At 46.5% G+C, this 24,037-nt stretch overlaps 1 protein-coding gene and 1 long non-coding RNA gene across 3 annotated transcripts in view; one reads left to right on the top strand and one right to left on the bottom strand.

Annotated features, from left to right (window-relative positions):
• LOC144799842 (solute carrier family 23 member 2-like) overlaps nucleotides 1-24,037 on the bottom strand; it is a 533,849-nt gene that overhangs the window by 428,957 nt on the left and 80,855 nt on the right. The gene's annotated exons all lie outside the window — the stretch shown is intronic.
• Nucleotides 22,350-24,037, top strand: part of LOC144799968 (uncharacterized) — a 235,399-nt gene continuing 233,711 nt past the window's right edge. The window contains exon 1 of the long non-coding RNA XR_013603926.1: nucleotides 22,350-22,499. This is a non-coding gene — a long non-coding RNA (uncharacterized LOC144799968). The remainder of the gene's footprint in view (nucleotides 22,500-24,037) is intronic.

Raw genomic sequence — 24,037 nt, 5'->3', positions numbered from 1 at the left:
GTTTGGACTAGGGCCTCTCTGCCTTCAGAGAACAAAGGATTTTGGGGTATAAATATTGGGACCCAGTCCCAAGAACTTTAGATCACTTCTGGAACAAGAAACCTTTGGCCAAGGAGAAGAACCAAGGAAGCTGCAGGAGTTTGACTGCCCCTCTGCAAGTGTGATTTTTGCTGGGTTGGTCTGCAGTGGTTGCTTCATTGGCAAGGAAAGGAGAAGGAACTTTTTAAGTACTTTCATTATCTACAGAATAGTCTCCAAGGGCTTGAACTGTGCTTGCCTCGTGCTGAAGTCTCAGGGACAAAAGACTTCATCTCCAGCTCCCCTCTGAATTTCCTTGCTGGGAAATCTACCTCCATACATTTGCGTGTCACTGGGCGCTGAAGGTGCGACGCATCAAGAAGAAGAGTGCTGCCGCCGCAGCTGAAATCGTCGCATCGCCGGAGAAGCGAGCCTTCGCCGCATCCCCCTGGAAGCGTGCCATCGCCAAAGCTGCCTGCTGTCGCATCACCGGAGAAGCGTGGCGCCATCGAGAGAGTCGCCATCGCATCACCAGAGAAGCGTGTCGCAGGGCCTGTCCCAGCTCCAAAGTACAGGGTTGTTGCAAGGCTGCCAGGGCGCCTACGCATCGTCATCGCAGCGTCATCGCATCGTCGCATCAAGGGCACCATCTTCTCGCATCGCAACCGGATCATTGCAGCGCATCAAGGTGCCATCTTGCGAATCGCAACGGGCCCGCAGGTCGAGAATATACGCATCAACCCCGCACCGGTAAGGATCACAACGCATTCCCTACTCTGCGCAAGCATTGAGGCACAACGCATCCTTTCCCCCGGATCACGTAACTGACGCATCTCCCCTTTTGCGTGCCTTTTGTTCACTTTGCGTTACGCATCCAGGTACATTGTTGAGAACTTTGTCGCATTTACCATCAACTTGAACAAAGCAACTTTTATCATCTTTAAGTCATCTTTAGGTATAGTATTGTGGATTTTTGTCGTTTATGGTATTGTGTTGAGTCTATATAAAGAATACTTATTTTTATAAAACCTGTGTTGTGTCCATCTGTAGTGTTTTCACTGTATTACTGTGTATATTCACAAATGCTTTACACACTGCCTCAGAGATAAGCCTGTCTACTCGTGCCTAGCTACCAAGGTGGTGAGCAGGGGTTATTTAGGAGTGTAATTCCCTTTTCCTGACTTAGAAGTAAGGGTCCCTATTTGGACAAAGGTGAATACCGTTGCCAACTAGAGACCCCCAGATCTAACAGTTTTGATGATTCACCAAAAATTTGCATAATGCAGAGGAGCCTTAGACCGTATTTATGTCTGTTAAAAAAAGGACATTGTCCACATACAAAGCAATGCGATCCGAGAGCCAATGATCCCACTCAAACCCCGCTACCTGCGCGTCCATTCGCACCCACGCTGCTAACGGCTCTATTACTAGCGCAAAGAGATACGGCGACAGAGGACACCCCTGACGAGTACCCCTGCCTATGGAAAACAAAGAAGATACGGATCCCGCCACCCGCACCGACGCTGTGAGGTCTGTATACAGCAGTTTTAGGTATGCCAGGAATTTAGGACCTATATTAAGACGTTCAAGGAGCGCAAATTGGTATACCCAACTGAGGTAATCAAATGCCCTATCCATGTCCGCCAGCAGAAGGGCAGCTGGTCCTCGGAAGTTCGTTTCCGGTCCAGGGAAGGCATGGCTTGGCAGTTCGGGCTGGACTGTTCCCATGAGGCACAGGGTCAGACTGATTTTCATATAGCCATGTCTGAACTGGGGTGGCAGAGTGGGCTAAAGAACGGTGATGGATCAAACCCAGATCTTTTGACTGGGTGTGAGTGTTTGATTGGTTCAGATGCTCCGTCCATCACCACCTCCTTTTGTACCGCTTTGGCCGCCATAAGTGTGGCAGGGTATGCTCAGACGTGAGTCCCTTGCTCACTTTGCCACTACAAACCAGTCCTCGGAAGCTTGTTTCCGGTCCACGGAAGGCATGGCTTGGCAGTTCGGGCTGGACTGTTCCCATGAGGCACAGGGTCAGACTGATTTGCATATAGCCATGTCTGAACTGGGGTGGCAGAGTGGGCTAAAGAACGGTGATGGATCAAACCCAGATATTTTGACTGGGTGTGAGTGTTTGATTGGTTCAGATGCTCCGTCCATCACCACCCCCTTTTGTACAGCAGAAGGGCAGCAGGCACTCCTCTTCCCTGGATGGCAGCTATTGGGTTATGTGCCCACCGGCAGACATCTTCGATAACTTGGAGGTAGTGCTACCATATCTGGGAGATGTATTTCTTAAACAATTCGCATGAGAACCCATTCGGGCCCAGAGCTTTTCCTTAATTCAATTCTCCACACGCTGTGCAAATCTTCCCCTCAGTAAACCGCACTTCCAAATCTGCTTGCGTGTCATCAGAAAGGGTGCGGGCAGTAGATCATCTATAAAGTGATGGATCACATCTTCCTGCAGGAGCTCTCTAGGGGTGTAGAGTTCTGCACAATACTGTGCAAAACTCTCAGCTATAAGGGAGGGGTACTCAGATCCCGTCCATCAGGACCTGGTATACTAGGTAGAACCTGGGGATGCAAGGTCCCATGGCATAGTCTATGCAGTAATTTAATGGACTTATCACCCGATTGATAAATTCGGCTACGGGACGACAGCCACCCAAGGAGGGCCTCATCAATCAGGGTATTTGAATTGGTTGGTCGCGCCAGCACCAGCTGTCGGCACACCAAATTCCCTCCCTCCCCCTCCTACTCTGCTCTAGTTGCATTAATTGAGCCTCCGACTGCAGCAGAGCCTCCCGCCAGGTGCAATGTGAGTTGAGATGTCCACTCCCCACAGAGTAGGTGTCATGGCCTCCCACAACGTTGTGGCCTCGGCCACCGTTCCCACATTTGTATCTAGATATTGTTCAATTGCCTGTCCCATTTGTTCCCACTATTTCCATCCTGGAGGTGCCATTGGGAGAGACGCCATTGAAAGGGGGGTCTCTCAGGACCCAGCTGCATCATCAGAACCACTGGGGAATGGTCGGATAGGCCCCTTGGGAGCATCTCCACTGCCCTCACCCTCCCGACGGCTCTTAAAGGCACAAATAAATAATCAAGATGGGAGTGCGAGTCATGGGAGGTTGAAAAATATGTGTAGCCTAGTTACATTCCATGCAACCGCCGCCAAACATCCACCCATCCCAGTCCTGTCACTAAGAAGCTCAGTTTAGTACTGTGGTGGACGGCGGCATATCTCCCTGATCTCCATCTGTCTGCAGCCGAGTCCATTACATCATTCCATTCTCCCCCTATTATTGCCAACCACACCGGCATGTCAGCCCACAGAGTCGTGAGGCGCTCGACCAAAGCCCATTGTAGAGGCGGGGGGCCATACACACAACCCAAAACCACATGTTCCTTGTATATGGTACCCTCCAGAAATACGTATCTCCCCTGCCGATCCGTCTGTGTCTTAATATGTTTGTACAGGACTCTATGATGCAACAAAATCGTGACTCCGCGCGACCCCCTGGTGAACCCAGAATGAAACACCTGGGCATAGCCATGGCGGACGATACACAGTGCTTCAGTACCCATTAAATGTGTCTCTTGGAGCATCAGAACATCAGCTCTGTACCGTTTGGCCTGTTGGAATACAGCCCCTCTCTTAACCTTGTCCAGAGCCCCTCTGACATTCCAGCTCACTATTCGAAGGTCACCCGTGTGGAGTCGCACACTATCCATAAGATTTGCCATCGAAGGGTCTCCGGACCTCGAAGTGTGTGACAGTCTTGAGCCAGTGTGCAAAGAATAAACATGTGTGCCAAAAACATAGTGCAAACGTAAAACAAATATTCCCCAACATTCCCCAACGCCCTCCCCTATTGTGAAAAAGTAAATTTTGTCATGTTCTATGTCCCTACGTGTCATCCATCATATGTTATGTGTGCATGACCAATATGCATATGTTATTCCCCATGTCCGATTCAAGACGCAATTATAGTTGTGTCCACCTCTGGTATGTCATTTCCCAGTTCTCGTGAGTAATATGAGTGTCAGGCCTATGTAAAGTTATGTTGCCACGTTTCTCAGTGTGTACGTTAATTCATTGAAAGTCCCCGTTTCTAGGCCTCAATAGGGCCCGGACATCAGATTCAGCTCCTGTCTCCTGAACCCTCGCTGAGGAGCGATCCAGCCCCCACCTGTATCCTCGACCTTTCACTTACTTCCTGCCTCGCAGTGCCCGGTGCAGCTTGGCTCTGCCTCTGAGTCTGCCAAGACTATGTTATGATTCCAGCTATCAGTTTAGTCCTCCTTCTCTGCATTCCCAAGCTACTGAACTGCATCAATAGTTTCCGTCATTGTCTAGCCTATTCGGCCCCATGTTAAGAGAAATACTGTATTTAATGGTCATTTAATATTCTTCATCACGCACTACATGTAGAATAAATGCATGCTCTAGCCTTAGAGTCTGTTAGCTTTTCCCCTCATGACTTCTAGTTTATATCAACATGTTCCCTAAACATTAGATACCAGATAGGGTTTAGGTACATGTCGCTCCGACCCTCCAGACTTTAGTCTCTGCTCCTAGCACAGAGTTCATAGCCCCCAGCTTCTCCTAGTAACACGTCATTGCCAGTTTGCGCGCACCATCAGGTTAGAGGTCCCGGCTCCTTAGGTAGCCCCCTCCAATGTTTCCGCCCATTCATGACATATTCTGTTACATTTGCATCACATGTCTATGTGCACACCCAGTTACACCCTCTTTAAGCCCTTATCTTTCGCGACTGTTTCGCGTCATGCCTCTTGCTCCACCCACTGCTACGCCCATTGCAATGTAATGCTATGTGTTGGCGTTATGTATATATGCTCATGTATTGTTATTAAAAAGTGTTCCCCAGTTCCGATCCTGTTGGTGAGCCATTCTAGACCCTGACCACAGCAGCGCTCCTATTCCGTGCAGGTTGTCCTGTTCCTGTCCTTATGCTGTAATAAACCTGCAAAACTCCTACTACCTCGAATTTTGACTCTTATTTAGTGAGCTATCTGTTATTCATTCATTCATTCAAAAATAGATCCGGTATTATTTATTTATATACCACATAATGGCGCCCGAACAGGGACTTGCCCTTTCCCCACGCGTCGGTGAAGCCACGCCGACCCCCTGACCCTCTGCAGTCGTGACGGAACTCTTCTGCGCAGTGGCAGATATTTCTGCTCAAGTATCCCTCAGGCCCACGGAGAAGACGGAGGAGGCGGTCCAGCATCCAAACGAGACGGTGGAGGAACGCGGCGAGTCCCGACCAGAGCCCAAGCCAAGAGTACAAGGTCCGAGGTATCCGGAGGTCCACCCGTAACTGAAGTCCGAAGTTCGTAGTCATCGTCGTAGCAGTGCAGTCCAGTCCGAGGCCTTCCGTTCTTGCTGCCCGGTGAGTACCGTTACTGGGGTGGTATCTAGACAGGGTCAATTTAATTGACTCTGGTCTGTGGGTTGGTGGTACACAGTCCCACAAACGAAGTGTTCACTTCGGTGGATACGGGTCCTGACGTGTCTCTTTAAGAGACCGGTAAGTTTCGTACTGTTTCAGCAGTGCATCTAGTTTCTGTTCTAGTCAGTTTCTGTTCCTCGAGAAATTTCAAGTGTTCTGTTCGCAGTATTTCCAGGTAGTATTCTGTTCGAACTGTTATTTTAAATGTCCTTCATGTATTTTAATGTCGTGGTATGAATGGGGAATAAGTATCGTGTTTATTGTGTATTGTATTATGTCCAGATTATAGTCCAGTCATGCCGCTCTTCTCAAAATTACGTCAGTTAAAGACTAGAAAGGGTCTGCTGGAAGCAGCAGTTCCCGTCCCGCCTAGGGACAGTCCAGGTCACTTTATGTATCAGAAACATGGCATAAGCGCCATATTATATTTAGATTTATGGGTAGAGTATACAAAGGAGCTAGAAGAGAAGTATAGATGGCCCGTATCAGGTACGTGGGATGCCGAGTGCATCATGAGAGTAGAGGAGGCATTATGGAAAAAGAAAGCCAGACAATCACAGAAAGATGCCATCGAGCTATGGCGCAAAGAAGCTCATAAAAGAACCGAAAAAGAAATCAGAAAGTCAGAACTAAGTAGAGAATCCCAAGAACGAGCCCAAGAAAGGGAATTAATCGAGATAGGTGAACGAGTTAGAACTGAGCAATCAGACAGACAGAGGCATGCCCTTATTAAGGGTATGTATCCTCTTCTTGCCGAGGGCTTGCCAAAAGCGACCCCGGAGGCATCCAGTAATTTCCCGCCACCGTTAGTTCCGACCAAGCTACGTCACAAACCGACCGCAGCTGATATTTTCATCTCGTCCTATTTGGACGACACAATCCCTGAATATGTAAATCCTGTCCGCGCTCCGCCAGTCCCTGTAAATCAGGTAATTCCTACTCCCCCAGACACCGGGGTGCCCTTAACAGCCCCCCCGGGTCAGCCCGCCATACAAGTCCAGCCCACGTTACAATTACCCACCCTGCCAGGACGAAAAGCATCAGTTGATGACTCTAGTTTAGGGGCCGCAGGAGGAGGTCTTCCTCAAACCCCGCCGCCATACAAGCGTTTATCAGCACTCGAATTACATGCTCAAGCATCACAGCGTACTCCTAAAAGTAATAAGTCTGTTGCAGAGATCAGGCAAACCCTTGGCGAATGTGTCTATGACCCAGTTCCAGGCGAGTTTAATATGGTTTTATATTCCGTACGCGTAAGGAGAGTGACCGAGTATCTAGTCACCCTGCCGAATATGAAAGAAGATCTAGACAGGATATATCGTTTCATCCGTACAGGGGATGACCCACAAAGTATTAGTGATGCCATGTCTCAAAGGAAAGCCGAGATTCAGCGCATGATATTAAAGTTCTTAATTAACTGTCTAATAAGAGAACAGGATCATCCGTCTAAAGACCCGGAAGAAATGAAAACTCTAACAAAGTGGAGTGATAATATAGCCGAAGGAAAGCACAATACCATTGGTGCCATGGAAAGTATGTACAAGAAAATCCGTAGAGAGATAATAAAGATACACGAACAGCGTAAAGCAGCACAAGTAAGCGAGAAAGAAAGTACCTCTGATCCTGAAGAGGAAGACGATGAGAATACCGCCAGAATAGCGTATGTAGGAAAACCTAGATTTCCAGATCGCCATTTACGTCTAGAACACAAGCCAATTCCCCATCATTCAGCACCAGAACAAGGTTCCCTAGAACAAGTATTCCAAGCTACCGATCACATTCTGAAATCACGAATCGGTTATAGTGAGTTAAGTACTATGCATGAACAAGAAATAGTTCGGTCAGCAGTCCGATGGATTACTGATTCTACCACTTTTCCAGACGAAATAGTGGCACAAATGTTTCTGAAAATGCCCCCAGCCGAGCAGCGACTGGTGGGTATGTATATGATTCAGCACCTCATTACTCTGTATGAGGGTCAACATTCTGATCCAGGCCCGTTACATGATATCCTGAACGAGTTACTCCAGTACAGATGGAGAGGTCTAGGTACCGATTTAATTAGTGTCATTCTAGAACAACGCCATAAATATAGAATGTTCTTGAACCCGCATTTCGTTCATGTCTCACCCCCAGAAAGTAAATCATTCTACATAGACAGACAGAATCCGTTACGAGAAGTCCACCCAGTCAGAGGAGCGGGTGGCAAAATGCAGCGAGTGTTTGTATACACTCCGATCACAAAAATGGAACTTCTAGAGATGAAGAAATTAATTCCCTGTCATGACAAAGATCCAGCAGGGTACCATAGAGAATTAAAAGACATGCTCCGTATGGGAGAATACACATACCCGGATATAATTAAAATGTTAAAGGTTCTGTTGCCCGCCGGGGTGTATGAAAAGCTCAAAGAGAAAGAATGGGAGGTGGGAGAGAAAAAGATAGATTGGGCAGTCCTAGAAGCAGAAGATAAGATACGTGTACCAGGTACTGGTCTAGGAGAGAAATGTAAAGAATTACCAGAATTATTGATTCAAGTTTTACCCAGATTATTAACAACGAAAAAGGAAGACTGGGATGCAATCTCAGCCTGTAAACAGAAACAAGATGAAGATATTAGTGATTTTTATTCTAGGTTTGAAAAGTGCTTTAGTATCAACAGTGGTCTCAAGACAAGTAGTGAGTCGTACCCTCACCTTTTCGTTACTAAATTAGTCGAGAATTCAAGTCCACCAATTAAAAACCGAGTTCTGAAAGTCGAAAGTACCTGGCAAGCTAATACTCCGTCCCAGATGCTCCAGATGCTCCAGTATCACCAGAATAGAATCAGAGAAGAACAAGAGCACGAAAGAAAACGTATGAAAGACACGAAAATGAAAGTGCTAGTTGCACAATCTGTTCCTCACGACAGTCAGAAGAGGGGTCTGAATCAAGCCGGTCATCCTGCAGCACCCGTTAAAGGGAACTGCAATTATTGTAAACAGCCAGGTCATTTCATAAACGAGTGTACAGTTCTGAAACATAACATAGCTACTGGTAAGACTAAAGAAAGACCACGTCCGCCTAGACAAGAACAAGTTTCACAGACTCCTCAGTCACAGAATGCACCACAGACAGTTACAGCACCGCAGCCTATTGCTGCAACACAGCATGTTACATCGCAGATGTACCAGTATGCACAGTCTGAGTATCCAGAGTATCAGCAGTATTCATGAAACAGCCTAGAGAGGGAGGTAGGCTTGCCTCTCATCGAGATACCTGTAGATCAAGAGGGTCCCTATGTTCACAGTCAAGTATTAGGGAAAGACAGAAAGTTTTTGATTGATACAGGGGCAAGTAGGACCACAATTAGTCACGCCGAAGTTCCAGGGGCTCCGCTCTCAGGCTCAAGAAATGTTTCCCTTGGATTTTCAGGAAAGCCTATCGTAAATGAGATTTCAAAGCCAGTCACTCTAGAAGTAGGTCCATTGTCCCGCACTACTGATCTGTTACTTACTAAGTCATGTCCAGAAAATCTGTTAGGCATTAAGACATTGAAAGAGTTAGGTGCAGTTATATGTTGTTCCCCCGAGGGAATACGATTGTTCCTACGTGACTTTAAGGGTCACTATGTATTACGAGATTTTGATCCGAGATTGTCTAATGTCCCGCAGCATTTATGGGCGCAAGGTCCAACTGATGTAGGTTACATGCAAATCACACCCCATCGTGTGTCTCTCAAACCAGGTGTAGTGTTACCACGAATCAGGCAGTATAGATTGCCACCTGAGGCTGTAGCAGCCTTATCCAAAATTATAGACGAGCTCATGGCTCAAGGAGTGGTTGTAGAAACTGACTCCAATGTATGTAACTCTCCGATCATTCCAGTCATGAAACGTACTGATCCAAATGCACCCCCAGTATATCGATTAGTGATTGATTTACGAGAACTTAACAAATGTATTATTCCTCAGTACCCAGTTGTCCCAGATATCTCTTCCCTATTGACAGCCATTGATTCCGAAGCCATGTTCTTTACAGTAATCGATCTTAAGAATGCATTTTTTAGTGTTCCCATCCATCCAGACAGCCAGTTTCTTTTCGGATTTTGTTTAAATGGAAGGAGCTATATGTTTACACGAGCTCCTCAAGGTTTCACAGAAAGCCCTAGTATTTACAGTCAAGCACTTAAGAGACAACTAGACAATATTCATATGCCAACTAACACTGCCCTGCTCCAGTATGTCGATGATCTATTGATCACAGCCCGTTCTGAACGTGACTGCGAGCGAGCGTCACTGACGGTTCTGTATTTCCTAGCCGAGATGGGGCACAAGGTGTCCCCTTCGAAGCTTCAATTCTGTGTCCAGCAAGTGGTTTACTTAGGACACTTACTGTCCAAGAGGGGTAGGCAGTTGACACCAGACCGCATCCAGTTGATAGCGAGTCTTCCTCAGCCCAGGACCCAGAAGGAGGTACGTGCCTTTATTGGCCTTACTTCTTATTGTAGACAATGGATTCCTCAGTATGCGTTTCTAGCAAAGCCACTGATACAGTTAACGACACAGGAGGCAGCCGTATCGACTATTCTCCCTTGGACATCTGAACATACACTTAGTTTCAACGAGTTAAAGAAAGCTTTATGTCAAGCTCCAGTTCTAGCTACACCGAACTACAGTAAGCCTTTTACACTTTTCGTCACTGAACGCGAAGGTACAGCATTATCTGTTCTCACACAAGATCAAGCAGGACAGTACAAGCCGTGTGCTTATTTTTCTAGCACATTAGATCCAGTCGCCCAGGCTTTGCCCGCGTGCCTCAAGTCAGTTGCAGCCACAGCACTAGCTATCAGACAAAGTGATTCCATAGTTTTAGGACACTCTCTGACAGTACAAGTTCCACACTCCGTGGAAGTTCTTTTAAATAGAACACAAACACAGCACTTGACAATTGCACGTTTAACGGGTTATGAATTGACACTGTTTCAGCCACACATAGAAATCAGACGCTGCAACGTCCTGAACCCTGCTACACTGGTGCCATCAGCTAGTTCAAATTCTGCCGCACACAATTGTGTGGAAGTAGTCAACATTACGACAAAACCAAGACAAGACCTGACAGACATTCCGTTACTAGATCCCGACCTGACACTTTATGTGGATGGGTCATGTATGAGAACTAGTACAGGAGATTTAGTTGCCGCGTATGCAGTGACTACTGACACTGAAGTTATTAAGACACACCGCATTGACACTCTGTCCGCTCAAGCAGCAGAGCTAGTTGCTCTGACACAAGCTTGTATACACGCCAAGGAAAAGAAAGTTAATATTTACACAGATTCACGCTACGCATTTGGAGTCGTTCACGACTTTGGAGTGCTCTGGCAGGAGAGAGGTTTCATGACTTCTCATGGAACCAAAATTCAGCATGGTTTCCTTATCCAAGCTCTGTTAGATGCAATACATTTACCGACATCCATTGCTATTATGAAATGCAAAGCACATGCGAAAGTTACTGACATTATTTCCCAAGGTAATGATCTAGCAGATCGCACAGCCAAGCTTACAGCACAGACTCCAGACATTCAAGTTAATCCGACACAGACACAAACTCCAGATCTGACTACATGTATGACAGTTAAGGACCCCACCCAGGATGTCATAGATATCCAGTTACATGCTACTCCCGATGAAATCAAGAAATGGTCTGAACAAGGAGGGGTCCAGACAGATCAAGGATGGGTGACGAAGGGAAGAACCACATGGTTTCTCCCCGACTCTATGGTTCAAGTCATCATTAATACCGCACATAGTCCAGCACATTTAGGAGAAAAAGCAATGTTAGACAGTATCCAGAACATTTGGTTCAACAAGCATTTACGAGCTGCAGCCAAGCAGAAAGTCCGTACCTGTATGATATGTTGTCAGTTTAATCCAGGTAAAAGTGTCCCGGTAGAACAAGGGGGATTCCAGCCTCCTGACCACCCTTTTGAGGTCCTCCAGATGGATTATATTCAGATGGAGCGATGTCGAGGTTTCAAGTATGTTCTTGTAGTTGTATGCGCTTTGTCCAGATGGACAGAAGCATATCCAGTCCCAGATTACACAGCCGCGACCACTGCCAAGCAGTTGGTTCGTGAGTTTTTCCCTCGATATGGACTCCCTAGAGTCGTATATTCTGATAACGGTCAGCCATTCTCATCTGAACTCATGAAGCACGTTTCCTTGTTGTTAGGGTACCAGTGGAAGTTTCATTGTGTACGCCATCCTGAAGCAGCTGGTCTGGTCGAGAGACATAATCAGACTCTGAAAATCCGAATTGCCAAAATATGTAAAGAGAAAGGTGTGGACTGGCTAGTAGCTCTGCCAGTTGCTTTGTTTTATATGCGCATGGTCGCACATTCCAGATCAGGTCTGTCCCCGTATGAGGTCGTATTCGGCCGCCCCCCTAACATGTGGGGTACTCCTAGACCCCGAAGTATTACTGATGTTTCATGTAATATGCTGACAGATTACCTAGCTTCCTTGATGTCTGCCCTCAACTCATGTCGTTCACAGGTTGCCGCCGCATTTCCAGACAATACCGAGGTGGCCCCGCATGAAATCGTTCCAGGTTCGATGGTCCTCGTACGTAACTTCGACAGATCAAGTCCGCTGGAGCCACGTTGGAAGGAGCCCCGTCAGGTCCTCCTCACCACCCGTACAGCCGTGAAATTGGAAGGACGCCGCGGCTGGGTACACCTTTCGCACGTCAAGAAATTCTACGGATTAAAGCCGGTCTCTAAGAACATTTCCCAGGATTTAAAAACTTGTCAAAACATTGTTCCTAAGGACTGTCCCGCAAATGACATTGACACAACCCCTCCCCTGTTAGAAATAACTCCACAGCAGGAGTATAAGCAAAAGCTACGGTCTAGTAAAATAAGTCAGCCAGTTTGATTGTATAAGTCCTCCCCTAGGTGAAACGGTTAGACTGTTTCTGACATGTATAAAATAGACCCCCATAGTGAGAAAGTTAGTCAAAACTCAATCCGATGTATCGTTTTTCTAAGTTTCATATTATTTCTCAGCCTTTTGACTTCCTGCACTAGTTACGCATTTTATCTGTGTTTTCCAGTTCCTCATGTAAATAAGCATTCTAATGTTACAGTAGAGCACACGTTTAGTGATCTGCCTCCTCATGAATATTCATACCGCCTCGCTATGCGTAACAATACTTTTATCCGCATGTTGCATTATTCACACCAGACCAGCAATGCCACTAATTGTTGGGTGTGTGGTCGACTCCCCCCTTTCCAGACGTCAAAGGGAGTTCTGCCACTCTTTCCTTATCCTTTTTCCCATAATGGTTCGTGTGGAGCATGGTCCACGTTAACGTCATCCTCAACAGATATGTCTTTTCTTAACAGCACATGTTTCCCAGACAAGCATGGTCCCCCCCACAGAACAGGTTTAGATCTAGAAAATGAAGTGTACAATTTAGGTAACTATTCGTCGAATTTTATGGTCCTGAATGTTCAGTCTGATACTACTCCAGACTCACCTGCTATTTCAGTATTACCAGTCAAAGGCGAATTATGTGTTCGTAATTATGGATCTGTACATGTAGGACATAGTGATTGTACTACTATTGTCAAGTATAGTGACAGTGGGAAATCTATTTTTAAAGCTTAACGTCATTCTTATTTTGTTTGTGGTCAAACTGCATATGTTCGTCTGCCCCTCGATTGGGAGGGAACCTGTTACATTGCCTTCCTACTGCCACCTGTTTTTTTAGCCCCACCTGACTACCATAGGAATTCCTACCTAGTACATACTAGACACAAGAGAAATATCCCGATTGTCGACTATACTGAAACTGCTGCAGAGCAATTCATTGATATTGATAAAGGTGTTTTCCCTTATTTAGGTACAGTTGTAAATAGTAAGCTAATTCGTAGGTTAACAAGAACCCTTGAGGCTGTAATAGATGAGACTGCCTCCGCTCTAGGTAACTTAACCGAAGAGCAATCCTTTATGAGAATTGTTGTGCTCCAGAATCGTCTCGTCCTTGACGTCATACTGGCCGATAGGGGCGGGGCCTGTAGACTCATCGGATCCAGTTGCTGCATTTTCATTCCAAATAACGCGCCGTCTGTTTATTCAGCTATAACCAGACTTCATAAAATTGCCCATCTGTTACACCAAGATCCAGGCACCTGGACATGGTCCGGTTGGTTCTGGAATATAATTTCCGCCTGGGGATGGAAAGTCTTGTCCTTTCTAGGTATCGCAGTAGCGATCATATTCAGCTGCTGCCTCTGTATACAATGTGGCCCTGCGATTTGCGGCATGTGTGCTACCTCTTGTATTCCTAGTCCCAAGCCCCGTTCTAAATCTCGTTCCAAGACAATTCGAGATGAACAAATGGTACTGTATGAAATAATAGATGGTATCATGAATATTGATGTTTCCTGATGGAAACGTAGTGACAAGGAGGGAATGTGAAAAAGTAAATTTTGTCATGTTCTATGTCCCTACGTGTCATCCATCATATGTTATGTGTGCATGACCAATATGCATATGTTATTCCCCATGTCCGATTCAAGACGCAATTATAGTTGTGTCCACCTCTGGTATGTCATTTCCCAGTTCTCGTGAGTAATATGAGTGTCAGGCCTATGTAAAGTTATGTTGCCACGTTTCTCAGTGTGTACGTTAATTCATTGAAAGTCCCCGTTTCTAGGCCTCAATAGGGCCCGGACATCAGATTCAGCTCCTGTCTCCTGAACCCTCGCTGAGGAGCGATCCAGCCCCCACCTGTATCCTCGACCTTTCACTTACTTCCTGCCTCGCAGTGCCCGGTGCAGCTTGGCTCTGCCTCTGAGTCTGCCAAGACTATGTTATGATTCCAGCTATCAGTTTAGTCCTCCTTCTCTGCATTCCCAAGCTACTGAACTGCATCAATAGTTTCCGTCATTGTCTAGCCTATTCGGCCCCATGTTAAGAGAAATACTGTATTTAATGGTCATTTAATATTCTTCATCACGCACTACATGTAGAATAAATGCATGCTCTAGCCTTAGAGTCTGTTAGCTTTTCCCCTCATGACTTCTAGTTTATATCAACATGTTCCCTAAACATTAGATACCAGATAGGGTTTAGGTACATGTCGCTCCGACCCTCCAGACTTTAGTCTCTGCTCCTAGCACAGAGTTCATAGCCCCCAGCTTCTCCTAGTAACAGTAAAGTAAAGTCCACATTTGTAAAGCGCACAATCACCCGTAAGGGTCTCTAGGCGCTGGGGGCCGTCGGGAAGATTAAGCGAGCTATTGCCCAGAGTCACATGGTGCTGGGCTAACCTGCTGCCGGACCCGGGGATCGAACCGTGGTCCCCAGATTCCAGCGTCAGTCGCCCTGGCCGCGGCGCCACACCTCTTCCCGACACCTCTTCACCTCTTCCCTCTAACACGTCATTGCCAGTTTGCGCGCACCATCAGGTTAGAGGTCCCGGCTCCTTAGGTAGCCCCCTCCAATGTTTCCGCCCATTCATGACATATTCTGTTACATTTGCATCACATGTCTATGTGCACACCCAGTTACACCCTCTTTAAGCCCTTATCTTTCGCGACTGTTTCGCGTCATGCCTCTTGCTCCACCCACTGCTACGCCCATTGCAATGTAATGCTATGTGTTGGCGTTATGTATATATGCTCATGTATTGTTATTAAAAAGTGTTCCCCAGTTCCGATCCTGTTGGTGAGCCATTCTAGACCCTGACCACAGCAGCGCTCCTATTCCGTGCAGGTTGTCCTGTTCCTGTCCTTATGCTGTAATAAACCTGCAAAACTCCTACTACCTCGAATTTTGACTCTTATTTAGTGAGCTATCTGTTATTCATTCATTCATTCAAAAATAGATCCGGTATTATTTATTTATATACCACACTATACCTCGAAACAGCTGAAGTATCTGTCGCGGTGGAGGTGGAATGCGGACCCAAACGGGAGCCCCCCGCCCTCTCCCCATGGATCCCTAATAACCTGCCCATAGTCAACGGACATTCCCCATAACTATTGAAGTTCAAACAGAGGTACCAGCTCCTGCTCACGTTTTGACAGTCTGGAAATAAGACGCTAACAGTCCCCAAGCCAAGGAAGTCCTGGTATTGTTATGATGCTGGAGACCCCTGACGGGGCACAGATGTAGATCTACCAGGATCACTGCAGGACTTGGAGCGACGCCCCGATTGCAATCTCCTGAAGCTTTTGGTCTTGGGTTTGGGTGGCTTAGCCGACAACCTTACTGGACGAAGAATGAGGGCCCGATTCACAGAACTAATTTAAGACAAAATCCTAAACTTACAACTCTGGTATTCACAGAAGTTAGGATTTTGTCTTAAGTTTGTCTTAAGACAAACTTAAGACAGACTTAAGTTAGGATTTTGTCCTAAGCCTGTCTTAAGTCTGTCTTAAATTTGTCTTAAGACAAACTTAAGACAAAATCCTAACTTCTGTGAATACCAAAAGTAGTACGTTTAGGATTTTGTCTTAAGTTAGTTCTGTGAATCGGACCCTGAGACTCCAGCCTGGGCGACGTGCGGTGCCGAATCTTCACAGCTTCGTCTGTCTAATTGAAGACATTCTCTGGTGATTCAAAGAAAAGAGTACAGGACTGATACACCACCCACAACTTGGCTGGATACAACAGTGCATAAGGAAGTTTCAGCTCGTGGAGGCGGGCCTTAGCTGCCATGGATGATTGTTGTTTCTGCTGGACTAGTCTGGTATAGTCCGGAAATATGAGGAGGCGAGTGTTTTTGTATAATAAAGGTTCCTTGACCTGTTTTAAGATCACATCTCTGTCATGGTAATTCAGAATCTTAGCAATTACAGGTCTCTGCCTGGCACCCGAGGGCGGTTTCTGCATCAGGGCCCTGTGTGCTCTTTCGATGACAAAACAAGCAGACAGCGACTCCGAAGGGAGCCAGCCCTCCAACCACCTAGTGAGGAACTGTTCCATGTCCCCCCTTCACAACCTTTGGGGAAACCAACAAAGTGGAGGTTGTTTCTTCTGGCCCTGCCCTCCTCCTCCTCCACCCGTGAGGCCAAGCCTTTGGTGATCGACTCTAGCGATGTGACCTGTTTCTGCCGTGTGACAACTGAATCCTCCACTTCAGAGACTCTGGTTTCGGCCTCAGTAATGCGTTCTACCACATTTCGAAGATCTTGCCTCAGGAGCGTGACATCAGAGCCCACCTCTCCAATCTTTGCTTCGAGTGCGGCCCTGGACTGAGTGATGGCTGCCATGAGTGCGGCATTGTCTTGGATGCCTCCTTGTGCCCCTCGCTGGTCCGCAGCAGAGGCCCCCAGTTCAGTAAAGTGGTCTAACGTGCTCTGCTTGGCAGATCCTCCCACTGGTTTGTCCTTCGTCATGATGGCGGTTGACTATCTGTCTTCTAAGTCGGGCAGTCTCCCAACTAGGTTTCCAGCACAAATCTCCTGGACTCTGTATGGCGCTTGCTGATCTCCACTTACACAATCCAATGTTGAGAATAGTTGGTGCAGTTGTAGGCTTCTTTGCATATTGGACACAGGTGGAAACCTCCCACCCACAAGCTGCACTGAGCACTAACCCGGCCGCTTCTGCGGACAGTTGTGTCTCCCCCACCCCCAATAGGTGTCGCTTCAAGTACCACCTCCAGACGATCAGGGAGACAGATCGGACCCCCACACTGTTGCTTCGATGTCTTAGCCCAGCTCCTTGCTGCAAAGGACTCCTTGGTGTAGTCCAGCTGTCTCAGGCCAGTCCCCCAATCATAGTTCCACTGGCAGCCTTTCACAAATGCACTGCAATGATCGAGTAGGGCCTCTCACCGCTGCACAGGGCCCAGCACTGTGCACAAGGCGCACATCCACCCAGGGCCCACACTCAGCGCTGCCTCTCCAACGTTGCTGTGGTGCGCCGCGTTCAATGCCCAGGGCAATTTGTAGATATACTTAGGCCGTATGATATTTTAATTCATAGCTGCCTTTCTGCCATCGGGATAACTGCACGTGGCTCATGCAGCCCTATGGCCATGGTCTCGCACTCACTCCATAGGCTCCGACTTACCGCTGCCCAGGATACTACGCCTCATGCGCCGACTCTCCCTCAAGTCATCAATGAGGCCTCAGCACCTCGGCCACAATCTTGCGGTGTTCCGCCCGGGCCTCGATTGGCCCTGCTAGGAAGGCTGACACGCAGGGAGCCTGCTGGGTGCCCCCGCCCCGTGCTTGAGCTGGCTGCTGAATTCCGTATAGGAGGCAGGAGGAGGAGGGGGGAAACCATGAGTGGGAGCACTCACCAGGACTCCAATGCAGACCTGCCGGCTGCACAGAAGCCGCAACTGCCTGCCCACCGAGACAGCCACCAAGGATCAACTGCATCCACTTACAGTCTTCAGCGGCCTCCGGGCAGTCCAGCTCCGCTGCTCACGTCGTCTCTCGCGGCCGCTGCGAGGGCTCCGCTGCGGGTCCACCCACAAGGCCTCTCCGTCGCACCTCGCGATGACCGCTGCAAACTTCTCGGATTCCGCTCATCTACGGGTCCAGTTACCGCCACTCAAGTCCCAGCCACCACGGGGGCTGTGGCGCAAGAACCGTCAGACGAAACAGGATATTGAAAGGATTCTAACTCTGGGCTGAGTGGAGCTCACCTAACTCACTTCCACCATGCTCGATCACTACGCCACGCCCCGTCATGTAAGGATTTTAAGAAGGAAGAGAAACGTACATCAGATAACATGGGCATAGGATAGCGTAGATGACATTACATGTATACTTTTAGATACTTGGGAATTTAGATACATTCAAGCCCATGACCATATAAATATTCTGCAGTGACAAGTAAGTGAGTGCTCTCTGTTACTGAGGACCTTTGATGTTTTAGTCTGTTTTTGACTACCCTTAGCCCCTAATGTTAGATGAGCTGATATTTACCTATATGTTTTTTCAGCCATATTTCAACGTTATCTCCTGACAACGGAGCCTGAGGGCCCATCTACTTTCTACTTACCACAATATGCTCCCCGTGTTCCTGGGTAATTTTTTCTGACCCATATCTCAAACTGTAATTTGTTCATTTAATGTTTCATCACCTGTACCTGTAATGGAGGACCCCTAACTATGCTTAGGTGTCCGATGGTTGGTCCTGGTGAAGACACTTCTGTAAGAACTCCAGTTGTCTACCTTCTTCCTCCAGGGTCGAAACGTCGATGGCTATACATTGTATTTACCATTGTGGACAACATTGATAGGTCCTTCATGTGTCCATATACTATGGTGTTGTAAATAGATTGGTCAAATATTATAGGCCAGATTGGCATTTTGCACGATTTGAATGCAAATATTACTCACTGCCCTCCCAACCCCACTTACCCTCACTTTTGCACAATGCTGCACTCAGCTTTCCTTTCCCATTGGGGCACCTTTTTTGATTTTTTTGAATGTGTACCTTTGTTGTATTTTCAGTGGCCATGAGAATCTGTGTTCCATATGAATAAATGTACTGAATTTATTGCAAAATTGTTTTGAATTAATTCCACAGTTGATGTTAAAATATTTGTCTTAAACATTGTGTCCACTAGGGCCATTTGTTTAACGTACCCTACTTTACCCAGGTCCTAGTGATTTGTCTGGGGTTACCCCCTTGCAGGTATAGAGTAAGACACGTATAGTTATATATTTCAATACTGTACGAAATCTGGTTATTACTTGCGAAGGGTAAGTGGCGCACTTAGGAAATAAACACAATCCTTGTCAGGGTGAACCACAAAAACACTAAATAAATCTGTGCTTAACCTCTGGTAGATTGGCTCAAATGCAGTCAAGCCTAACTTAAAGGCAATTTGTAAAGTATTTATGCATCAATAAACAGTAATCAAGTGAAAAAACAAGAAAAATCCCAAACCAATTTAGAAAAACTAATATACTTTACTGAATTAAATGACACCAAAATGACAACAATCCAATCGTTAGAACCGGAGTTATGAATTTTTAATGTTTCATTAGAAAATAGCGCCAAAAAGCACAAAGTGCAGGCGCAATTTTGTATTCGTTCTGGATTGTTGTAAAGTCACAAGTTCAGGCCGACCCCGATAGAGCACAGGTCAGATACAGGGACTAGGTTAATCCCACTGAAAAGTTTACTTTCTCATATCGAAGTCCACGTAAGGAGTTGCAGATGGAGGTTAGGTTTGGTGGGGGCTGCAAGGAGGTCATTGTCAGCGCGAGACATAAATCGTGTGTCGCAGGCGGTTGCTGTTCCGGTAAGAAGAGGCGTCGTCACTGGAGTTTTGTGTTGGCAGTTGGCATAGACTGCTGCTGTTGACACGGAATGTTGTGGCTGACGCGAAGAGCAGTCGTTGCTGGATATTCTTGTTGGCGGGTGTCACAGACGATCGCAGTTTGGTGTGAAGGGTCTGCTTTGTATTCTTTTGGATTTTCACCATTCATTAGGGAGGAGTACCCTCTGATACCAGCCAATGTTACAGGACATGGGGGCACCTTTTGGGGATCAGAACTCACTCCAGCAGAGGCAGCAGCAGGACTTGGGCAGGTGATGTTGGTGGTGCTGGTCAGCTGCAGGGAGGCCTCTGGAAGCTTATGTGCACATCTTACAATACAAGTGTTACTTTTTAAATACTATGCACCCTGTCATATGAGTGGTTAAAGCCTACATTATGGGTGCCTTAAAAGTATTAAAAGGGAAGGTTTAGACCTGGCAAAAGGTTTATATTGCAGGTTGAAATTGCTTTTTAAAACTGCACTATAGGGTGAAGTGGCAGTACTTAACAAGTTTTACAAACTACTTTAGTGGGTGGCACGATGAGCTCTGCAGCCCACTAGTACCATTTAATTTACAGGCCCTGGGTATATGTAGAACCATCAACTAGGGACTTGTAAATAAATGTACCATTAAAGTAGGCCAATTTTACCATGTTTTCAAGAGAAAACAAACTGGTTTTATCACTAATTTGAAGAAGTAAAGTGCACAGATTCCTAAAAGCCAACAAAAAGGGTTCAGCAAGGAAAGGAAAATTCCGGGCTGATCCTGCAGAAAGGGCTTGGTCAAACATGTACATGCATGTGCAACAAGGTTTTCAATAAATAAAGATAGAATGCTTTATACAGGGATAGGTCATCATGCACTGTGTTTCCTATAACTGAGTCTTGCGATGTTGATGTAGAACTATAAGATCACTCTATAAATTATGCACACGGTAAATGCAGGTTATGAAAGTGCTTAGAAAGTGGTATAGAGGCACTAAGGGAGATATTTACAAGGAAGTGGCAGAGAGAGGCCTTAGCCTTCCTGGCTTAACGCCTCTCTAGGCCACTTCTGAAACACAAGGCTGCACCATGTTTACAACAATATGGTTCAGGCTTGCGTTTCCCCCTGCGATGGCGCTACATTTAGCAGTGCAGCACCAACCCAGGCACGCCTGCACCATAGTGCGTGCTGGGGAGGATTGTTTATGTGTAGGATGGTGTCCCTTCCAGCAAATAAACAATCCTGAAATGCCATTTCGTCACTTCTACGCAGCACACATGAAAGTCACAAAATGGCATTTTTTTAAAGATTGTTTATGCACATGAAGGGGGACTTTCCTCTACATAAACAGTCCATTGCATTTTGCTTTTTCCATGTGTGCTGCACAAGGCAGCACACATGGAAAAAGCAAAAACGAGGAGAAATAATTGCATTTATCCCTGTTTCGCCAACTTAAGTCCAGGTTTTCCCTGGTCTTAATTTTGGCACTGCCCCCTATGTACGCCACCATTAAACATAGGGGGCAGCATCAAAATGAATGGGTGTTATTGATTTTGATGGGTGTTGCAGTGGAACGCCCACCACAACACCCACTGCCCACCCTTTTCACGCTAACCGTAGCGTGAAAGGGGGCCTTATTTACAAGGCAGAGTTAAGCCACGTAAAGAGGCGTAATGCTGTCTTGTTAATAAGGCTAAGCCCCTATCACCACCAAAACATGATGTTGTGGTGGCTATAGGGGGTTGTGCATATGCCCCTAAGTTTGTTGACAATGTAACCAACTGAGAAAAGAATGGTTTTATATACCTGGTTGTCAGTAAACCGTGCAGCACATTTGGTTTCTCAAAGGTAGATCTTGGCGGAGGCGACTACTCCGTCACAAACAAGACGGATATCCTGTCCACCTCATTATGATCTCCGTAGGATAGAATGTAATCATAATACGGTGGATCCTTCACGTTTCTGAAACGATCTAAATCAGGGCCTTGGTCTGAAGACACTCAAAGAATGAATCTCCCTCTCCTGTTACAATTAGACTACACTAGGAATAGGTAGATATTAACCACTCTTGCACAGGGACAAATTCTATTGTTTTCATTCATATACAGAGGGGATGGAGATGGGCCTTAGAAATATTAGGATATGCTACACAGGTGGAGTCTGCAAGGAGATGAAACACACTCTGGTTGTACAGGAGCGACCTAAGGTCACGTGCTGGCAAGGCAGTGGGCAACATGGAGCATTCTACAAGTGTTCTTAAATATAGGCTAACTATGGGACAAGAAAAATAAAAATAAAATGTGAGTACTAGCCTGTATCTTTCTTTAAGCGGTGCGATCGTGTAGGATCAAGTTGCGATCCAAGAAGTGAATTCCCCATGGCACCCAAACACTGTCACCACCCGAATCCTGTCTAAAGATTCAAGCTGTGCCAGTCCTCATGGAAAAGGGGAAGTGTTTTTTGGGGGGGAGTTTTATATAGCATGATCTCGACCTGAAGGTATCAGAGTGCTTTACATGAGCATCAGTTGCATTACAGACGGACACATTCATTTTTCTTTTTTTTTGTTAGGCGCGGGGAGATTAAGTGATTTGCCTAGAATCACAGGATGTTGAGCATGCCTGCCGAGACTCAAACCCGGTTCCTCAAGTCCGGAGTTGGCAACTTTCTCTCCTCGATCCTTTCCTCCAACATCTTCCGTTCAGCCTGGTCCCTCCCAGTATAGGTACTTCATATTGTTTCCTTCTCAGGACACTAATGGAAATGTGTATACATGTGTGTAACAAAACATAAGAGATTGTGTAAACTATAGGATATTTCTAACACAAAATCCCTTTAAATAACATCAACTCCCAATCTTCAATTTACCTAAAACTCCTCCCTTTCCCAACTAAGGTTCTGGCTAGGGGAAATCAACTTGAGGCTTCAGTAACTCCTAGCGGAAAAAACCAATAATGCAACTATGTGAGACTTTCTAGCGTTAGACAACTCTGTCTATAAGTAATCACTCTTTTAGAACCCCCACTGATTTATCACCCAGGGAGGTTATACACAATAATCTGGGCTGAGAATTGCATAACCATTCTCAGTAACACTTCTGGCATTTGAGGGCAAAAACAGACTAGGTCAAAGGAAACCTAAATTAAAGTCTTAAAAATCCAAGGAGTAACTTAAAGCAATAGTCTCTGGATAATGCGCTTTTTCCATCAATTAAGACTGTAATGTATTGTATTGATGTGTATCGTCAAGAACCATGGACTCAACATCGTATCCTAGGCCAACGGCACCCAGCTGAACCTCTCCCTCACCTACGAACCCCCAGCCGCCAGAAACAACGTCCACATCAGGATGAAGGCTGTTGCCACCTGGATGAAACACAATTACCTCAAACTCAACTCGGACAAGACGGAAGTCCTCATCCTGGGACCCATCCCCTCAGCTTGGGATGAATCCAGGTGGCCCGCTGATTGCCCCCCCCCCCCCGACAGACCATGCACGACACCTCAGCATCAAACTGGACTCCTTTCAAGGAGCTGCAGACCAAACACAACCTAGCATCGGGGGACATTTTTCGATACTTGCAGATCAGGCACGCACTCCAGACCAATATCCCTGACATGTCGTCCATACCAGACTCTTCTCCTCTAGAGGACCGTCTACTCTCTGAACCCCAGTCCTAACAAAAGCTGTATCTTGTACATATCGCAAGCTCTGTAATAACTTCCAGACCCTCCGGGACCAATGGCAAAGGGACGTAGGGCCCATAGATGAGGAGGACTGGCAAACTGCACTGATGTCCCCTAGGGAGACTGCGATATATCATTGCTTTCGTCTTATCCAACTGAAAATCCTACATCGCTCATACCTCTTCAGGGGTACTTCTAGCCAAGATAGGTAGCAGGGCAACTGCACTATGTCTTAGAAATTGTGGTCAAGATAGCATCTTTTACCATGTTCTCTGCAACTGCCCCGAAATACGCCCCATATGGAATAATGCGACCAAAAAAATGAGAAACGCGTTAGGTAAACAAGTCAATCTGACACCTCACTTGAGAATCCTGAGTGTATGGGAGGCCACTGATTTGACAGAAATAGAACAACAATGGGTGACACTGGATACCTATTAGTAAAGAGAGCTATTGCGCAACTCTGGGGTTCCAACACACAGCCTTTGACAGTGGGATGGGTGGCAGAAATGGACCGATGCATGATAGCAGAGAAGGAGGTCTACAAAATGCAGGGCTGCCCTAAGAAATAAGACTG

This window comes from Lissotriton helveticus, chromosome 1_1 (genome assembly GCF_964261635.1).
Source record: "Lissotriton helveticus chromosome 1_1, aLisHel1.1, whole genome shotgun sequence".
Classification (NCBI taxonomy): domain Eukaryota; kingdom Metazoa; phylum Chordata; class Amphibia; order Caudata; family Salamandridae; genus Lissotriton; species Lissotriton helveticus.
The sequence above is the reverse complement of the archived record's forward strand: the minus strand, read 5'-3'. Positions and strand labels throughout refer to the sequence as shown.